Source organism: Teleopsis dalmanni, chromosome 1, assembly GCF_002237135.1.
Source record: "Teleopsis dalmanni isolate 2A chromosome 1, ASM223713v2, whole genome shotgun sequence".
Lineage (NCBI taxonomy): Eukaryota > Metazoa > Arthropoda > Insecta > Diptera > Diopsidae > Teleopsis > Teleopsis dalmanni.
Window position 1 is genome coordinate 193,803,561 of NC_051846.1, and position 8,801 is coordinate 193,812,361.

The following is an 8,801-nucleotide window of genomic DNA, read 5'->3' on the forward strand; positions in this document are numbered from 1 at the left end:
ATCCACCATATTTAGTTTATATATACTTTAAATATATTCATTCTACTAGTTCCACTTTTTTCTTCTATTAGTTTTTCTTTATGCATTTATTTGGTCAAAAAGTTATTTATCTTGTCCATCTCTCACATACACCCTCTTTTCATTAATATGTTTAGTATATGTATGTAGTATGTAATGATAATTTCAGTCATTATTAAATTATTGAAATATGATTAAGTTCATAGAAATGAAGAGTAAGTTGAACAAATTAGTTATCATTAACAGAAATATTTCTCATTTTTCTCAATGAAATAAATAATTTTTATAAGAAAGTAACATGACCTAATCTTTAACATCCCCAAAGTAATTATTTATTAAAAAAGTTTCAAAGAACGCACTATTCGTTTAAGGATGTCAGTTCTTAAACTTGCCTTAAACTTAATCAATCTCTTGATTTAATTTTTAAGTATTTTATTTTTAGTTACCTTTACGAAGGCTTCAGCATGCAATTTATGCAGCGCTGGCAGCAGTTTAAATCATGGTCAAGTTTATTTGTGCAACTGCAAAGTGCAACTCTTACTTTTAGTTCCCAGTGCTTCACTGAAATACTGACTGCAACAGCTGTAAATGTACTTATGGAACTCTCCACTTTAGTCTTAGCTGCATTTGAAGGAAAAATATTATTAAGTACTTTCAAAAGTTGAAGTCAGCTCAGCTTAAGGCCCATAAAGGTTTTATGGGCGGATATTGTTTAAGTTAAAAAAAAAATTAAAATAAAAATAAAAAAGTTTAAAGTTTTTAATAATTGTGCAAGTTTTGAATTTGGTACAGCATAAATTTTAATCGAAATATGATTTTTCGCCATATTTATTTTTAAGGAGCAAGGAGCAAAAAAGTTTAAAGATTTGAAGTGCAGCTGCTAAGCAACATAAAGTTTGTTTAGATTGTTTGTTGCTAAGGAGTAAGTGTGCACTTGAAAAGTTTGTTGCCCAATGCAACTGAGAAATTTAAAAGGAAAGCACTGACGAGTAGTGCCTTTGGTATTAAGCAGCTTAAGTCTTATGTAGCAGCGAAATCAAAAAAAAAACTCATATTTTTTAATAAAACTTATTCGAGCATTAAGGACATCGCAAAAAAATAACTACTACTTTAGCCTTTTGCCATGCAATCTTAAACGATTGAGCAGAACTTGCCATTGTTTGCTTTTGTTATTTCCATTGTCTGCCTAAGCATGCCATAGGCTAAGTGCAAACGTATCACTAGTGACATTCTGTAAGTGCTTGTTTCTGTCAAATGCTTGTAATTGGTATTTTAGATTGTGATGCTGCCATCCATCTGCAGCAGGACGAACGTCGCAGTGCTAGTGTGGGGAGCTGTATGCAGGATTAAACTCGTTTTAACTTGTAATCTAGTCAAAAGAAGCATGTAAGCATGCACATTGATGTAACACTTAACAATGAATGTCCTGTGGACAGATATTGCAACAGCGCAACATACTGGCATAAAGCAAATACTTTAAGGATATCTGTGTGCATAGTGTATTGCGGTCATAGCTGAAGTGAAGAAGTAAAACAACTTAATGCACTATACCACGAACTGTAAATTGGAGTTGCTGAAAAATGTGATTGTCTTAATAGATGAAATTGTGTTTTAAAGCCACAAATTGTGAATTTAATTCGCTTAAATGCGATTTTAACAAATTTATCTAAAAGTGTTTAAGTACCGCCAGAATTTCAGTTTACGGTTTTAACTCTCAATTGCATTTCACTTATTGGGAGAACTGTTTCGGTAATCCATACCACGACACAACAAATGCACAATTGCACAAAACATAAACAAGCTGTAGCTAAGCGCAAAGCACAATTTTTTCATTGCTTTCAAAACTCAAAATCTTGCACTGAGTAACCATTGCTGCTGTTGGTGTTGCTGGCGTTACTGTTGCTGCTGTTGCTGCTGTTGTTGCTGACTCTCGAGTTACAGCCTACATTTGGGTTTAGTTGAAATTCAACGAAATTTCAATTTTACATGAAACCGAAATTTGCATAAACATTTGCTTTGTTGTTCGGGTACTTGTAAAATAAATTGCAACAAGCTTTCATTTAGCAGATACTTTCTGCTCCATCTCGATGTGATGCTATTTGCACCTCACTCGAATGCTTCTCTGTATCGTGGGGCAGGCAAGCAAATGCGTCTTCGATTTACATTGCATTTGCTGCGTGTGTACACTTCCTTTGCGGCAAGAGTTGGACTTTTTCAATTTCGAATATGTAACCAAATTCTGAAACTTAGGAGCGCGCTGGTTTAGCCTACTAACTCCACAGAGTACTTGTTTATTCTGTTGGACAAATATAGTTTAATGTGAAAATGGAGGTTTCAGTTAGAATAACATTTCCATTAATTGTGATGTTATTCAAGTGTTTGATACGAGTATATAATAGCTATTGTAATATTTCAATAATACTTAAGCGAAGATTGTCATTTAGAACGTTTTTTTTTTAATTGTAATCCATAAATAAATATAATATTAACTAAACATTTTTTAAATATCAAGTGATATAGAAACTATAGAAAAAAAAATCTAATAGTAATGAAATCGCCTCTCATCTACTTTAGTAGCTCCCTTTCTTGAGAACCGTGACCAATTACAGGACCTAACACTAAATAGTTTCTTATACTTCGCTAGAGGTTCTAGGTGGTCTTACACCCTGAGTTTTTCCTATTTACACGGTATCACAATAGACCAATAGGCCAAAGTTGATCCACTAGAGATCGCTGGTGTAACCTAACCTAATAAAATCACAACAGTAAATGTTATGGCTGTACTGTAATATATACATTCAATTTTTTTGTAGATTAAAACATTTCTGAATCGTTATCAAAACATTATTTACGAATAATTAAATATAAGAATTATTTCCAAAACCACTGATGATGAGTATTTGACAATACTCAAAACAGCTGTATGTTCAGCCAAAAATTAAATTGCTTAAAATAATATAAAAAAGAATTTTTGTTGTTGTAGTTCACTACTGTTCTAAAAACCTCTTTATGAATCGTTTAATAAAGTATTCCATACATTAATTTATTTCAATATGTGAAATAAATTGTATTAAGTTACTTTTAAATAATTTAATGTGGAAAGTAAGTCAAAAACATAAATATTGCCATACAATTCGTGAACAAAGAAAAATTCAATAAGAATATAAAGAGTATCTTAGCAACTTAGCCAAAAAGTAACCAATAGCAAATATATTCCAAAAATTTGAAAGGAAATTGGAAAAGAGACGTTTCTATTGTAATGTCTTGAATGGCCCAGACTTAGATTATGTTTTTCTTACAACACATATTTGCGTTTCAATAGCCCTTAAATAATTGTTTTCCAAATCATAGAAAAGCACACCAAGTCCATTCAATTTTACTAATAAAAAGTCTTTATTCTCTACTAAAAAAAAAAAATTGTTTTTATTTTTCTAATTTTTTCTTTTTTCTTATTTTGTTATTTGCCTTCAACTTCAGTAACTTCAATCTGAAGTTGCCAAGAAACGCAATCGGAGTTGCGAGTGAAAGTGAAAGTGAAGGTATCCGTGCATTTCCTCGCTGAGTTCTAAGCAAAATATGCCGTCTGCTCGTGTAGTATAGTTTCATCTGTGATACCCAGAGACACTTCCCACAGTCACGTATTATTTTTATTTGATTGTGATAAATATCTACACTTACATATATGAGTGCAAACAGTCGAGCACGCTTGCAGTAGTAATTCTCGCACAAAGGAACTGCGACAAGTCACAAAATGCATTTACACGGATACGGATGCGGATACATTTGCGCAGTGCGAACATGGCTGACATGTTGTTGTTGTTGTTGGTTCTAGTGTAGTAGCGTACTATTTGCTCAGCGCTTAAGTGAACGGAAGTTAATGAATACGTAAACTCAATCGAAACGTGTAAGTTTCCAAAGCACTTCTTATAAAATGAATTTTAATTAAAAAGCCAGCTGTGAATTTAACTAAGCGCACTAAGCACGTACACACTTCCATCCAATTGTCAATGTAAGTCCTGACTGAATAAAAGAAGGTAGAAATTAAATTAAACAAATTTTCTCTTCAAGCTTCACTTAAAAAGTGTGGAAACATTTTTTATGAGCAAATAACATAAACTTTGAACTAAAAAAAAAACAATTCTACGGAAATTTTCTAGTTACTCGAAATTGAAATTGAAACTCCCTCCCATCATTTTTACTTATTTTATAGTAAAATCTATAAAAAATTTATGAAACTATATACTAAAACAATTACTGAGATTCACAGAACATATTTAACTCCTCGTATTGTAAAAATGATGTATGATCGTTGCACAGGGACATTGAGATAGACTTGTGGTATTAATATAAATTTATATATTTTAATTAAACTGAAAGATATGAAATACAATATGAATTTGGAATATACTCTAACATAAAAGTAAAATAAATAATTTATTCCCTTCCGTAAAAACATTTACCTTTGGCAGTATTGGCGTTTATGGAAACCTATTGTCGGTGCACATCAATCATACTCCAACTCTGAGTCAATTTGTGCAAATATTTTGAAGCTAAAAATCGTAAACAAAATTTTTACGTATTGATTTGCGTCTACATCCTTTGGGGCACAAATAAAATAAAAACAATTTATCATGATTTGCATATATTTAAAGTATTTTTCATTCTAAACGAAAATCACTCAATTCTAATGAAGTTATCCAAAGAGAACGTGTGCCTCTGTGTGCAAGTTCATTGCCTTAAGAAAAACATTTTTCATTTTCACATTATACGCATATATCAAAATTAAAAATAAAAATTAAAATAAGAAATATTATCTTTCTAATTCTTCTACAGAATCTTTTACAGGAAATTGTTTTCCAATATTAATTAAGGGTTTATAAAACTTGACGAACTCCTCCAGTTCTATTGGACAATTATTATTGTTAGATGGATAGCTCCATTTTATCAGAATGGATGGCTTGTTTATTTCATCTTCCTTGTAGAAGAGAATCTGCGATGAGTTGAGGACTTAACATAGTTATTTGCTGTCAGGACCTTACCCCATTGGAAGGACTTTTCCCATATTTGTTGAAATAATATGGTGGTGAGGAGGGAGACCTACCTATACTTCAGCCTTTATTTGGAACACAGCAACCAATAAATGGTAAATGTTCCTCTTCCTGTATTCCTTTGGGTTTTAACCATAGCCACTATTACATCGTGGTTCTATTTTACACCTCTGATCGTAGAACGCAAGTGAAACCAATGAATTAAGTTCAGAAATCGATTGTTTCCAATATGTGTTTTTAGCTGTTGAAACTGCTCCAGCTTCCATCAATCGATATTGATAAAGTTTTCAGTATTTTTTCTGCAACTATTTGAACTTCTTAAATTTATTTTTCATCGAAACATGCCAATGGAGTTTATAATTTTGATTTCAAAAACTGTTTGGTGATCAATTAACACTACAAACTTAACGTTTTTTACAAAAAGGGACTAAAGAGTTCATACTTATTCCGTCCTTGTTCTTAGAGTTACTCTAAAGGCCAACTAAAGCAATTTGTGCGATAATATCAAAGTCTCCGCAATATCTCTGCTATAATACAAGTGGATACAAAGGAAAAAAACGAAAAATATTGGGTGAAAACGGAAAGAGTTTTTCCTTGCGCATTTCTAAGACTAAACACTTGTGCAACAACAGCGAATTCAAACGGTTGAACACTTAATCGATCCAGTATTTCTGTTGGGAACTGCTGACACCACTTCAGTATTATGCTTTCAGTTTACTTTCCCGTCAACCGATATTGATTCTTCAGTTATGTTTTTCGGCACCTTTTTGGAACCACTGCAGTTTCACTATTTTAGTTCATATTCTCGTCAGCCTATATAGCGGCGATAGTTTTCGGCAACTGTTAGAACTGCTTCAGTTGCGAAATTTTAGTTTGCTCTTTTATGCTGATTCATGTTAGTCGAGAAACCAGTATATTAATTACAATAGCTAACTTTATACTTAAAAAATTAATAAAAATTATAACAAAGTAAACAATCACTACATAATGAAAAGTTGATTCAAAATTAAATACCTTATAACAAAATTTTTAAGATTTTTTTAGATTTTACTATTTTATATAATAACATTCGAATAAGTATCAAAATTTTAGTTATAGACCCATGCCACAACATGTTTGGTAAAAACAAAGAAGTGCTCATTTATCTTCATTCATCCGATGGTAAAGTATTTGAAACCTATGATTCCCTTTTCAAAAACTCAGCTTTGATCCACTACTATGTCGCCTTTACCACGAATCGAAATATATGCATGCCATGCATCAAAGCCGAGTATTTGCGGATGATAATTGGCTTTGCCAATCATTACAAAGGTACAAAATTTCTCGACGAAGACTTAAGTGAGATTGGTTTCGAAAATGTGGGCATCACAAATTGGGATGAGCAATTCTTCAATTTAAGCGAAAACAAGTTTCGAACACTGCTAGAAAGTGCTATGCACTTAAATATCTTGAGTTTGATAATTAAAGGAATTAAATGCGCTTTCTGCAATATTGGAAATCCAGGTGGCAAGCCTATACAGAAATGCAGTCTCGATTATTTTGACTTTCTGCCAGAAACACACTCATTTTCACAGACAGCACTTGACTACGAAAGCGTTAATGGGGACGACAAGCAATGTGAGGATCATGTACCAACGTTAGAGACCATATTATTATCTGCTTTGGAGGAACAAATTGCCATTGAAGTACCACAAGAACAGAAAATGGATGTAGATTTAAAAAATAAATTTGCTACAACAGCCGATATAGCAGAAGCAGCTGTGATGAGTGCTGTTTCCGAGGCGGCCGGTAGTTTAACGATTAATGATAGAGCTTATATTGGTAGAATGCCCACAGGAATTACTATGCCAATAGATAAAAAGTACGTTTGTAGTACAAGTGATGAGATTGATGATGAGTTGCCAACAACTTCAAATGAAGCATTGCAAAACATTGCACTCGCTGAAGCTCAAAAATGGGAAAAATCTCTATACCCAAATAAATACATTAATTCCATTTCCAAAAAGTAGTCAAGGGAGACATATATATTTAAAAATTTGGTTGCCGACCTTAAAGTAAATTGACTTGATTTTAAATTCTAGTACGTGAAATGATCCTATAGGTATATTTATAAAGTCTAATCAATAAATTATTTTATACAATACATCAAACCTTGTTTTGATATTTCAGAAAAAATTATTAACTCTTTTAATTTATTGCACTGCATAATCTCACCAGACTCATTATTTCTGTGTACTCACAATTTGATGTGTAAAATGTAACCGAAAACCTCTCTTTTACACGCAATCGACTTATTGTGTCTGCAGTGTTTACTGTGTAATCCCACTCATATTATGGTGCCCACAACTATTATCAGCGCACTTATTTCCCACAACATTCATTGACCTTCCAAATTTATTACTCAAAATATAATCCCGTACAGTAGAAGTGGAAAATCAAAGCAAACGAAAGAGGATACTGCAGTGTACTGAATTCCTGCATCACATTTCAAATATTTCGCTTTTGGTTCATTGTTATCAGTTTTTAAATAGCGTCGTAAATCTTAAATTTCAATGGCGTCTGCTCCTCCTGACTCTATTGTTGCGATGGTTGCATTCAGAACTCACTTCGGGTTAAGTGCGGCTAAGCTGTAAAGATTTTCCATTCGCATTTCCACATACGCTCCGTTGTTGTGTAAAAATATTTTCCTATGCTAAATATCTTATGACAAGCTATTTTTGGTAACACGTCTCTTTGTCTTCCTAACTTCAGCAAATCCTTTTATGTGCTTAGAGTTATGCACTTTGTCGCGCGGTAAAGGATCTATGCATTTTACACAATAATGGTATTTCATTTCTATATGCAACATTTTTTATTTTTTTTTTTTTTTGGTGTAAAAATAATGTTAATAATGAAATATTTATATTATAATGAAATACAATAAATAAATTATTAGAAATACATAAGTATATATAAATATTAAAGCGAATTTAACATTAATACTAACATCATTATAAATTGTTGTACTAAATTGTTTGGAAAAAATTAGTTACTAATTTATTAAATAAAAATATATACTGTAAAAGTAATATAAGTTTTAAGCAAAATACTTTTTACTTTAAATTAGACTGAAGCGGAAATCTAACAGCTGACATCTGCTTACCCAACACTACTTTTTTGATAGTATCTATAACCTAAATCAGATTACCAAATAATAAAAGCCTTCAACTGTAATACATCCCTACTCTACTAGCTACAATGCTCTTATATCTATCGTCCAAAGGTCACATAAATATATTGGGGATTAAAAACAGTTCACAATAATTAGAGTATACATCTTTAAATGAGTCTATCTCAAATTGGTGAATAAACATCGGAGAGTATATAGATAGGTACGTTTATTAATGGAAAGCAAAAAGTCTGAACGAAAAGTACTAACGCAACAAAAGTGCTTCTGATTGGAAGCTACACTGAACAAGTACTCTGTTACGGGAAACAAGGTAAATTTAAATAAATTCTCATAAGATATATAAAGGATATAAATATAAACTGAAATTCGACATTATACACTTTCATTTAGGTATCAGCTTTCTTGCTGAGTGTGCATAAAGTGTGTACATGATACCATATCCGGTATATATATAATGACTGTGTACCTACCTTAAGTAGCCGGTGTTGAAATCAAAATCTTTTTGATCTGATAATTACGACTATATATACTTTAATCCGTGGAGTGTCTTTAGCAGTAGGCATATG